This window comes from Leiobunum rupestre, chromosome 9 (assembly GCF_980474605.1).
Source record: "Leiobunum rupestre chromosome 9, qqLeiRupe1.1.hap1, whole genome shotgun sequence".
In the NCBI taxonomy this organism is placed as follows: domain Eukaryota; kingdom Metazoa; phylum Arthropoda; class Arachnida; order Opiliones; family Sclerosomatidae; genus Leiobunum; species Leiobunum rupestre.
Window position 1 is genome coordinate 14,730,430 of NC_143392.1, and position 13,073 is coordinate 14,743,502.

Genomic DNA, 13,073 nt, shown 5'->3' on the forward strand with positions numbered 1-13,073 from the left:
TCCTAGTCTGTATTTTTGGCGACATCTAAGGGTCTACCTCAAACCACTATTTAATCAACGTACGACCAACAAAATCTAAGTTTTTACCTCAACAATCTAAAGAATAACATTTTCTCTAACATAGCCGTATGTTCTCGCTTCATACCCCGTTGTTCTTCGTCTCGAATGTGCTTCGGAATGTGGTGGATGCTCATGTTGATAATTTTGAATCTGTTCAGCAGCGTTTATAAGTCCAAACTATCTTCCATGCGCAATGGATTGGAGCTCGACTACTTGGAGGACCTTCTACTACATCCCAGTATGAGAATCCTCGTTTTGAAATCTCCGATCATCAGCGATAAATTTAAAGTATGACCAGTTTCGAATATTCGATATTTAAGTAAAGTTTAAATTCTTGAAGGACGGATGGTCAACAATGGATAAGCAAATATACCAACAGATGGTTAGAAACGAAGGAATTGTCAAGCGTATACCGGATTTATACACGAACATGCTGGATATTTACTTTGGGAATTCTGTCGTGATCATGGAAGCAATTAACGTGGTTTCGAAAACTAAGGAAGAATGCAAGAAGGGAAATTTTTACCATATTAGCGAAGGAAAATTTAAGCCAATATATCTAAGTTTTATTCTTTCTACAACGTCCATGCATTCAGCCTTGAGAGAGCGTTTCAACGTAAAGTAAGGTTTATTTACTTTTAGTTTGGACTAATAAACTAAAGGACCGGAGTTTTAAACAAAATTAATAAAATTAATTTCATCGCCAACGCTTCTACTGAGAGAATCTTGAAACTTTTCCACATAAATATAAGCACGTTCGAGCTCAGTATATTGTGCTTGTGTTGAATATTTTGGTGGAAATCTTTGAAAAGGCGCTGCTCTAAAAGAACCAAGCGTGTAGTCTAAATTTTGGTCCAGAAGATTATTTGTCTAATTTTTGAGCTGCTTTTTATTTGTGGTTCCTCCGCTTTACGCGTTATGTTTTAGTATTATTCGATACTTGGAAACTGCGAATATGCATTTTCATCTGGAGAGATTTCTTTGGTCCGCCTACATGTGCGATATGATGAGGAAAAAACACGTTCGGGACGAAGTGATCCGTCTTCATCAATTACAGCCAACCTTTTCCTTCTGTTTTTTGGGGTTGACCTTTGCTTCTGTGACATTTATCATCGAGTTTTTGTTTACATGCTACAGCAGATTGAGTAAATCTCGCCACAGACGAGAATTATGGTGATTTCTAAGGATAATTCGCGATTCAATTAGTCCTAGTAGCATAGATTAGCTGTTGTTAGATCACGTTTAACGTTCACAGTTACTGGCGACTGCTGATGACTTTGAACATTTTACGGCAGTCAGCCCAACGGCATTTTCGCAAACATCGACGCGCTAACATTTTGCAAATTGGCATTTTTTAGTCTACCAACTATTGATTTTGAAGTTTCAACTTAAGTTTTTAGGCTTTTGTACTTACTCTGGACCAAGTGTTATCTAAAAGAATGTCTGAAATATATATTGGAGGCTCATATTAATTCAATTCTGGCTAAGACAATGCTAGTGCGCCAATTGAAGCTGCTACTTTATTGAAGAAAACACTTCTGAGTCACTGTTAGCGACCGATTTCGAAGCTTGAAGAAACGTTTATGTTGACCCTTAAACCCCACAGTTGGCCCTCTGCAACATGCTTTCACGTCAGTTGCTATGGAACCAATGCTTCGGGCCAACTGCGAGAAGAAACAAGTGAAGCCAGCGACAGAAAACGGACAGAAAACTGTAAGGGAATGATTTATCATATTTTCAACTGATTTATCATATTATCAACTGATTTATCATATTATCAACTGATTTATCATATTTTTAACTGACTTATCATATTTTAACTGACTTATCATATTTTTAACTGATCTATCATATTTTCAACTGATTTATCATATTTTCAACTGATTTATCATATTTTCAACTGATTTATCATTTTTTCAAACGATTTTTAATTTTTTCAAATTATTTTTTATATTTTCAACTTAATTACCATCACTAAACGACCAAAACTATAAAAGCATTGTGTATATTTTAAATTCCTTTTTAAACAAAAAACGATTAACTATTATCTCAGTACTTCCCCTCATTGAGGAAATCTCTCATTTGCGAGCAATTTATTTTATGATATAATTTCAATTAAAATAATTTAAAAATTTACTTGATACGAATTGGAATACGTGTAAGTGAAATAATTTTTTCGAAAGATCAGTTTCGATTAACCTTATTGTCGTGTTTCAAACTTAATATCTTAAAACGTGGTAGGTATCAATTGGATTTTTATTGATTCCTAAAGCAAAATGCACTCTCGTACTACATACAGGGGCGTAGGAACGTACTAGAAGTTGGAGGGGGCAAAGAGAAACCAAAAGGGGTCTGGAGAATGGTTTTGAATTTTTAATCGAGTGTAGCTTCTCCGAATGCATGTGTATCTTTTACTACTATGTAAATTGGCGGGAAAAGACTGAAATTTAAACACAGTTGAGGTACTATAGTGAGTTGCAGGCTAAGAAAGACAAAATATATAGTACAATCGGCGCAAGGATGCCTCAGATCGTTTCCGGTCATTCCACCGCGCGAAATTTGAATTTGGCCATTTTACGGTCAAATTCGAATTTTGCTCTTTTTGTCGTCTTTTAGCGCCATCTAGAGACCGAAATTGGAATCTTTATTTTTTAATTTCATAATTGTGGTGGCGAGCAAATTTAAAAGATAAGGCATTCCTATCATTCTTAAATATAAAATATTATGTATAATTATTTATTTTTGTAAATTTATTTCTACGTCTTACCAGTTAAATCAGCAGTTTCTTTTAAAATAGTTACCACGCTTTCTTGGGGGTAAAGTTGTCTTAATGAGCTATAGACGTTTAAAATTATATTTTTCTCTTTACTTGTTAACAATAAACCTTTATCATGCTTTTTATAGTAACCTCTTGGGCTATTTAAAATATTTGTAGCTTCAATTATCGAACCTTCTTTAGCTGCATTCAGTAATTAAACTCATGACAACATGGAATTAAAAAATAGATTCCAATTTCGGTTCCTAAATGGCGCGAAAAAACGATGAAACTCACGAAATTTTAAATTGACTGTAAAGTGGTCAAATTTAAATTACGCGCGGTCGACTGGCCGGAAATGGTCTGAGGTATCCTTGCGCCGACTGTACTATATATTTTGTCTTTCTTAGCCTGCAACTCACTATATAAGCTTTTTATGCTTTTAAAATGAGAATTTGAGACTTGTGAAGATTTCTACTGACCAAAAAGTTGGAGGGGGCAATAACATAAGTTGCCCCTCCCAGCAAAATTCTAGGGAGGGGCATTGCCCCCCCTTGCCCCCCCCCTGGTTCCTACGCCCCTGACTACATATCTAATATAATATGAACGCCGAATGCAGCAAGAATCTATTTCTTTAAATCGTAGATGAAAGGTTTTAATATGAAATTAAGATACCTTATTTGAGCTATTTGCTCTCTGAAAGTTCAGGCGATTAAACTGTTTTTCCAAAATAAATTATTATACATTTGCACCATTACAATCTAAATTGTTTAATTAAAGTTTAAAAGTTCGAATTTGGATTGTAGTAAAGAAGTTATTAATAGTTAGCTGCCTCGCGAAGTTTACGTTACCTGGTACTGTACCACTTGAAACATTCCTTAATATCCTAGTGCCTTGAATAGGCGCTTATCGTCTTAAATATTATATTATGGTGGTTTTACAGGTTCCTATACGGAAATTCAGCTTCAAAGAATTATCACTCTCACGAAAGTGCTTAATGGAAAACTCGTGTATTTTCTGTCAATGCGTATACGTAGAACAGTTATTTTCGCACAGTACTTACTTAGCAAACTTGACCTTATTTTCACGTTATCAATTTGTCACAAGCTGTACACATTGATTTTCATTTCAGCTATTTCTGTTCACAACACTCAAAGTGTTTGCCGCGAGCAGTTCTTATACTTTAGCAATTAAATTTCAACAAATAATGACAGACGTCGATAAAAAATTGACTGCTCTTAGAGCTTATCTATCGAAGGTAATGTTCATTTGCTTGATGTGCTTGTTTATTGTAAGCCTTTGTCTATCGATTTCATAGTTGGATCCTTGGGTTACCACGATATCAGAAAATTCTTCAAGCTTCAAAGGGATATTGCGGTTTTTCTTCGATTACGTTGAAAAATCATCGAATATTAGGTATTAGGAGAGTTGAGTTTATACCATTGCTTAAACCCTCGTTAAACGGGATAGTTCTTATTACCATATGCAACATAATCACTCATAAGTACGCCATAAAAGCATTTTCGTTAATGAAACCTTGTTCACGGGATATGACGTAAATTACGTCACTTACAACTCCGTGACGAAATACGCGTCATGAACTTTACTGATGGGAAACGGAAGTAAGTGAAAATTCTTTGCGCGTTTCTGGCTTTGCCTTTGTCAAGTTTAGCTCGTGCCTCGCGATCACATGATTTAATTTCCATGGTAACCTTTTCAATAGCGCAAGGATTATAAGCATTTTTGCATTTTTGGGTCCGCTCAATGTATGTTACGCGTGAAACAAGGTCTCATTGAATTTTTTTCAATGGAAATGTTATACACCCTTACAAAAACATTCTAAGGGATTGTTCGGAAAATTCTTGGGAATTGTAAGGTGTTGTTGGGAGTAAATCCGTATCGGACATTTTACCATTGATGCCTTAAGAAACTCTTTAACTATTATAAGGGATAATCTCTTCAGATTTTTTCCCTTCAGCGTTTCCTTGGAAATTCGTAGGGTATATTTTCTTACGAATATTTTCCGACGTTTCTCTTAGAAATTCGAAAGGTATATTTTCTTAAGAATATTGTCCGACGTTTTCCCATGGAAATTCGTAGGGTTTATTTCCTTACGAATATTTTCCGACGTTTTCCTTGGAAATTCGTAGGGTATATTTCCTTACGAATATTTTCCGAAGTTATCCCTTGGAAATTCGTAAGGAATATTTTTTTACGAATATTTTCCGACGTTTTCCCTTGGAAATTCGAAAGGTATATTTTTTTAAGAATATTTTCCGAAATTATCCCTTGGAAATTCGTAAGGTATATTTAATGACGAAAATTTTCGGAGCATTTTCCTAGGAAATTATTCATGTATATTTCCTTACGAATACTTTCCGACGTTTTCCTTGGAAATTCGTAAGGTATATTGCCTTACGAATATTTTCCGAAGTTATCCCTTGGAAATTCATAAGGTATATTTCTTTGGAAATATTCTTTTATGTTTTTCTTTAGAAATCGCAACAGTATATTTTCCTACGAATATTTTCTGTAGTTTTCCTTCAAAAAACCCCAACATATATTTCCTTCACTATTAAAAAGGTTGGGTCAAATGGTACCCAAAATGGGTAAAATTTTACCCAAAACTATGGTCACTATTGCACCTATCCAAGAAGTTGGGCAAACCTTAAAATACCTAAATTGGGCAAAAAGTATTACCCAAATGTGAATCAATCTAAAATTAACCAAAATTTTGGGAAATAATATATTAACCCAAAAAATGGCTTATATTCAAAATAGCCCAAATTTTAAGGTTAAATTTTTAATTTAATTCAAATATCTTGGTAGTTTATGATACCCAATTAAAAGGGTTGATTGAAAAAGTGGCCCAATTAAAAGAGCCAAATATATATTTTTGACCCAAAGAACTGGATTACTCCATCAGAAATTTGATATATATTCAGTCGTGAAGGTACTTATTCCACCATTCCCAAATTCCCACTGTTGCTAACCATTACACACCCTGGGTGCCCTTTATGCGAGCGGTGCATTGAATTTTACAGCAATGTTATTCACCTTCTACAGCATGACGGTCGCTTTACAGCAGACAGCTTATAGGCTTGAGCCTCTATTTGAAGCGCTAACGTTAAGAAATATATTAAGAGTTAAAATTTCAGTCAGACATTCGAACCGCAGACCGTTACCACAAATTGAGGCTAATCAACACTGTGTAGGAACTCCGCCTCTACTCGGAAGAAGCTGCCGATTATCATTAAACTAATATACATCCACGGCTCCCTAAATGTCAGCAATCCATTGAGATTTACAGTGAAGTTATTCACCTGTTATTGCATGGTGGTCGCTATACAGCAGGCAACGTTTATGCTCTAACGTTAAGAACCATATCAAAAGTCAAAATTTCAGCCAGAGATTCCAACAGTAGACGGTTCACCCTATTCTCTGAAAGAAATTTTGACATTTAATATAATTTTTAAGGTTGGATTTTCAAACGGAAGCTCTAGCATAATTGTTGTCGTCTGTTTAGCGACCGCCATGCAATAATAGGTGAATAACCTCACTATAAATTGCAATGGATTGCTCACATATAGGGCACCCTGGATGTATATTATTTAACTGATATCGGCCGCTTCTTCCTCGCCAAGATGGAATTTCTTCAGAGTGTTGTCAAGCCCCAAATGGGGGAAATCGATTTTGTATTAGAATCTCTGACAATGAAGTAGAAAAGGTAGAAAATGTACAAGAAAAATGAATGTAAATGGAAAATCTAAGTATAAGCAAATTAAAATAAAATAAATGGCTTCTGTTCAAGTTATTTCTAAAGGGAATACTCTTTGGAAATCTTAAGAAGTTATTCTTTAAAATCTAATGAAAAATTATTCTTAACATTCTACAGAAAATTTGACCTTAAATTCTTAAGAAACATTATTCTAAGAAATTCTTACGAATTTGTTCTTAAGAATTCCTTACGAATTTGATCTTAAGAACTCCTTAAGGATTTGGTGCAAAGAAATCCTAAAGGAATTGTTCCAAAGAAACTCTTAAGAACGATCTTGGGAAAAAGGTGCCAAATTTACCAAGGATTCCCATGATTTTTCCTTAAGAATTTCTAAAAAAATTTCCCTTTTTTTCTTAAGAATCTAAAGGAATATTTTTGTAAGGGAGAGGCATACTTATGAGTAATTATGTTACATATGCTATTACTAATAGTTTGGAACTGAAACCTTCGAACGAATACTTGTTTATTGGTTATCCACAAGAGGATGGTACTTGGAATGGGATTCGAGGACTCTTGCACACAAACGTGAGCATAACATTGACAATTAGTAATCAATGGCGCGATGGACATTTAATTGCGATCTCCATTTGCCCCGGAGGTCGTTGATTTGAGCATCATGCCTCTAGGAATGTACCAGGCTACCAACTTTTCGGTCAGTTCCTTTCCGTTCTGGTTCACGCACCTCTCCATCTTCTCTGGAATGCCACATCCGTTCCAAGGCGCAGTATTATCATTTCTGACCATCTATGATACTGCGGTGAGTGTCGAACGGATATTTCTATTCACAGCTTAACGATCTTTTTAAATTTCGGTCTAATAGTCTCTCGTGACTCTCTGTACCACTTGCATCATTGTCTTCGCCACCTCCTTCATATTTGAATGGCTGGCCAACGACGTCATATTCTTCGATGTATATCCTAGTCTGTATTTTTGGCGACATCTAAGGGTCTACCTCAAACCACTATTTAATCAACGTACGACCAACAAAACGTTTTTACCTCAACAATCTAAAGAATAACTTTTTCTCTAACTTAGCCGTGAGTTCTAGCGTCATACCCCGTTGTTCTTCGTCTCGAATGTGCTTCGGAATGTGGTGGATGCTCATGTTGATCCTTTTCAATCTGTTCAGCAGCGTCTATAAGTCGAGACTATCTTCCATGCGCAGAGGATTGGAGCTCGACTACTTGGAGGACCTTCTCCTTTATCCCAATATGAGAATCCTCATTTTGGATTCTCCAGCCTTTGCCTGGAAATTTAAAGTAAGTACGCGTATTACCAGTTTCGAATATTTGGATATTAAGGTAAAGTTTAAATTCTTCAAGTACGCGTGGTCAACACTGGATAAGCAAATATACCAACAGATGGTTAGAAACGAAGGAATCGTCAAGCGTTTACCGGACTTATTCTCAAACATGCTCGACATTTACTTTGGGAACTCCGTCGTCATCATGGAAGTGGTCACCGTGGTTTCGAAGGCCAAAGAAGAATGCCAAATGGAAAATTTTTACCATATTGGCAGGGGTGAATATAAGCCGCAATATATGAGTTTTACTCTTTCTACAACGTCCATACACTCGACCATAAGAGAGCGTTTCAACGTAAAGTAAGGTTTATTTACTTTGACTAGATATGTTTGCAATTTCGCCGCTTTACGCGTTATGTTTTTCTAGTGTTATTAGATACTTTGAAACTGCGAATATGCATGTTCACATGGAAAGGTTCTTTTGGTCTGCCTATATGTGCGATATGATGAGGAACGAACACGTTCGAGACGAAGTGATCCGTTTTTATCAATTAGAATCAACTTTTGTTTTCGGTTTTTTGGGGTTGACCATTGGTTCTGTGACGTTTATCTTTGTTTTTTTGTTTAAATGCTACAGCGGATTGAGTAAATCTCGCCGCAGACGATAATTATGGTGATTTCTAAGTATAATTCACGATTCAATTAGACTAACTGTTGTTAGATCACGAATGACGTTCACAGTTGGTTAACTGGCTTAATCGATTTATCTTTGCCGATTGCTGATGGCTTTGAAAATTTTATGGCAGTCAGCCCTACGGAATTTTCTGATACATCGACGCGCTATCATTTTGCCAAATCACATTTTTAAGTAGACCAACTATTTTTTTTGACTTGGAACATAGGTTGTTACGTTATCTTTCCCTTACAAAAAATGTCTCGAGAAATCTTAAGAAATTCCTAGGGAGCTGTAAGTAGTCTATGGGGATTTGAACATTTGGAAATATTATCTGAAGAAATCTATGGAAAGTTAGAGGGAAGTTTGAGAGAAATGTCTGTGCAATATGTTGGCCAAATATTTCTTAAGAATATCAGATGGAAATCTTTAGAGACAACTTTTAGGGAAATATTGGGAAAATTGGTCTGTGGAAAACGTAAGAGAAATTAAGAAAATTTTAGAGGAAAATTTGGTCTTACTTGGAATAGTAGTCTTAAGAACTCTTGGCATAAATAAAGGGAAGTTTTGGACGAATTTAAGTTGGATCATATTACTATTTTTCGAAAGACAAGGGCCCGATATTAAAACAATTTGGTTATAAATATTTAATAACCATTTAAAAATTAACAAAAAACATTTTATATAAAAATCAATTACCAGTTGATTGAGTTTTACTATTAAAAATTAAATCTTAAATTAACACGATAAAAATTGTCAAATCGAAATAAATTTTCAAATATTTTATCCTTCGGCAAAAAAAAATCAAAATTATAATCATTATTCAGTATTATTAATTTCTGTCTAAAATTATTTGGAAAATGTTAAGGGAATGATTTGGAAAATGTTAGGGAATTCTTTGGGAAATATTTAGGGTATTATTTGGAAAATGTTAGGGAATTATTTGGGAAATATTTAGGGAAATGTTATGGTAATTGTTTTGGAAATAGGGATTTTTTTGGGAAATAGGGATTTATTTGGGAAATGTTTAGGGAATTATTTGAGAAATGGGGAATTATTTGGGAAATGTTTAGGGAATTATTTGGGAAATGTTAAGGAATTATCTGGGAAATATTTAGGGAATTATATGGGAAATATTTAGGGAATTATCTGGGAAATAGGGAATTATTTGGGAAATGTTAGGGAATTATTTGGAAAACATTTAGGGAAATGTTTAGGGAATTAAATGGGAAATAGGGAATTATTTGGGAAATGTTTATTGAATATTTTGGAAAATGTTTAGGGAATTATTTGGGAAATGTTAAGATAATTTTTTGTTATTCCTTAGAATATATGTTTTTACACTAATACATTCTTTATGGCTTCTTAAGAATTTATTTTAAACACTTCTTAAGAAACTCTCAAAAAAAGGGTGAATTTTTCCTATTTTCCCCAAGGGAATTCCTTAAGATTATTGTTAAAAATTTCTTAAGATTTCTTGAGACATTTTATATTAGGGTTTTTACTTATGGGCGACTGATATCAAAAAGAATATCCGAAATGTTGGAGGCTCAAAAAAATATTCTGGCTTAGGAGATGTTAGTGCGCCGACTGAACCTGCTACCTTGTTGAGGGAAACTCGACATTTCGGAGGCACTGTTAGCTAAACCCAAAGTTGGTCACTTGCAACATGCCTTCGTTTCAGTTGCTAGCGCGTAGAAGCTTTCGGCTAACTGCGAGACAAAGTATGTCAATTACTTCTTACCTCACCATTTTCGTTACCGTGGAAACTGTGACCAACTCTAATATAATACCTACCGAAGGAAAATTTAAAATAATTTATTTGGTTTTTTTATATTTTGGTCAACTCTAATAGAGGTAAATTTTGAGTCAAAAAGTCGCGTGGTTAAAGATCGAAAAGGAAAACGCTGTTTTTGTTGGTCCTCAATTTCCTCTCTTTCCAAAGAACCTATATGTATGACGTGCAGTTATAAGCACGTTGCCAACATGTACACGCATTTTTATGTATAAATATATATATATATATAAATATATCGAAATGTCTCATGTATTGAATAGTTTTTTCTACGACACTTCCCTAAATGGAAAAGCCGTGTTTAAACGCAAATGTTTTGTAGACGCAATCGCAATTGCCTATTCAAGGTTCTAAGCCGTGATGAAAGGCCTGCTCTTAAATTCGACCATTTTTCTCATTGCACGGTAAGGCAAAATATTAATTTTCGATAAAGTTTCTTTAAAATGGGATCGGAATATGGGCTAAACAATCATATTGCGCTGAACATTCATTACATGCCTGTAAGGATATTTGTTTCGAACTTGAGGGTTTGTCACTGGACACCGGTGTTGCTTTCCAGTTTTCGCCTTGGCTGATGGTGAACGAGTCTGCCCCGAACAAACTTGACGGCATAGCGGGACTTCTTGCGAAGTACATGGTCCAGTCTCTCAATATCAGGTCTGTCTGATTTATGACGAAATCGGCGGGCGCTAATATACGGCTGTTATAGTTTCAAATTAAAGGCGTCTTCCGAATTACCCTTGGCGGGCAGCTTAAATGAGGACGGTTCGTGGACCGGAATCAGAGGTATTCTACATCGAAATGTAAGTCTCCATTGATCCTACTTTGGTTTGACGCTCATTGAAATATGGCAATGGAAATTTCAGGAAGCGGATTGGTCTTTCTTCCCCACAAATCCCGATAGACATCTGGACCCTGGAACGCGCTTTACCTTTCCTTTCCAATACATGAGCTATTCCATATTATCGGGTCTTCCACCTGGATTTTCCGATGATATACTAGCTCTGTTCTTACCGTTTGATACAATGGTTTGTTATATTTTCCGCAACTGGTTCAACGTTATAAGCTATCTCATTTTTGGATTTTTGGTCCTACTTCAGACGGAAATATTGTACTTGGTAAGTTTTCTATCGCTACTTACAGTTTCGTACGTTACCGAAAGACAAATGCGAAGCTACTATCAGAGTTCCGCTTTTAAGAAGCAAGTAACACTTTTGAATCACTGTAAATCCTTTGTCAGGGCGTGTTTTTATCAAAGTGAGAAATTTTGATGTGATCGCAACTGAAAAATATTCATATTTCCAATAGCCACGACGAATTCCCGGATCATGCCTCTTTCTTCGTCTTCGAGATTGTGTTTGGCCGTTTGGTGGATAACCGTTTTGGTGATAATGAACCTTTTCAGTAGTCAGTTGAAAGCTAATAGCGCCAGTTCCCATCACGCTTTCCGATTCGACTACGTGGAAGACATCGTCAAATTTCCTAATGTCAAAGTAATAGTTTTCAACGATCCTAACATAATATCATACTTTAAGGTACATTGTACTTGAAAAATAATCGCGTAATGGCGACATTTTAATAAGTACTTTCGTTCCTGGTACTATAGAATTCTCCTTACGCGGTGGAAAAATCCGTTTATGATCAGATACTGAAACAGAACAGTATCGTAAATGACTTGAATAATTTTCTACGCGAACCAAACATGGAAACGACTCGTCTAGGCCAGTCTATCATTATAACCGAGAGAATCACCCTGTTGCACACTCTCAAGGCCGAATGCGAGACAAACGATACGTACCAAATAAGCAAAGGGAGGTTCGGTTCTCAGCCCCTCTCGCTCGTGATGTCGTCTCGTCTTGGTTCTCATTTCCTGGAGCTGGTTAACGTTAGGTAATCAGATTGGGCATCCACGTGTCTATAATTATGTTTTACATTAATGTGTCAGTCCCATACCATTACAGAAACCCATTTATTTATTTATTTTTTATTGACTTAGACTAACAAAGTCATTGCCGTATTGAATTCTTTTTGCGGAAGTGACTAAACGTAGCAGTCAGTGTTCCAAATATACAAATTTTATTATCTACATAACAGTAGGTTTAAGTTTTAAATACTATAAATAATTAATGGGAATATAATATTTCATTTAATACCATAACGTTATTTACCGTTAAAAATTATTAAATATAAAAGACACGATATTTCATGACTAATTTTTTTGTTTTATTATGAAAACATTTAAATTTTTTTTAATTGAATTGAAATATAATTTATTGATGTCCATTTTTTTATACATTTTAATTATTACATCAACCCTTGCCACATGAGCCATTTCGCTCGTGCGTGGTAGGGTTTAATATCATTATCATAATACAAAATCATACGAAAAATACAAATATATAATTTCCGGAAAAGAACAAATTTAGACCTCATATAATTTATAAATTTACAACACGCTATATATAGATATAAAAATACTTATTAGTTAAGAAATTTAATATTCTAGAATTAACAAATTTTTTATTTAATTATGGCCTTTTTCAATTATCCACGTTATAATTAGTTTTTGGAAGTTTAACCGATTCTCACACCGCTTTATATCTGGGTCTAGTGAGTTATATACTTTTGGTCCTAGATACATAACATGCTTTTTTCCTAGAGATTTACGCATTATATCCGGAAGTAAATTACGTTCTTCGACAAATCTTGTGTTATATAGGTTATGGGGGGTTAGTTTTAATTTATTATCAAAAGTATATAATAATATAG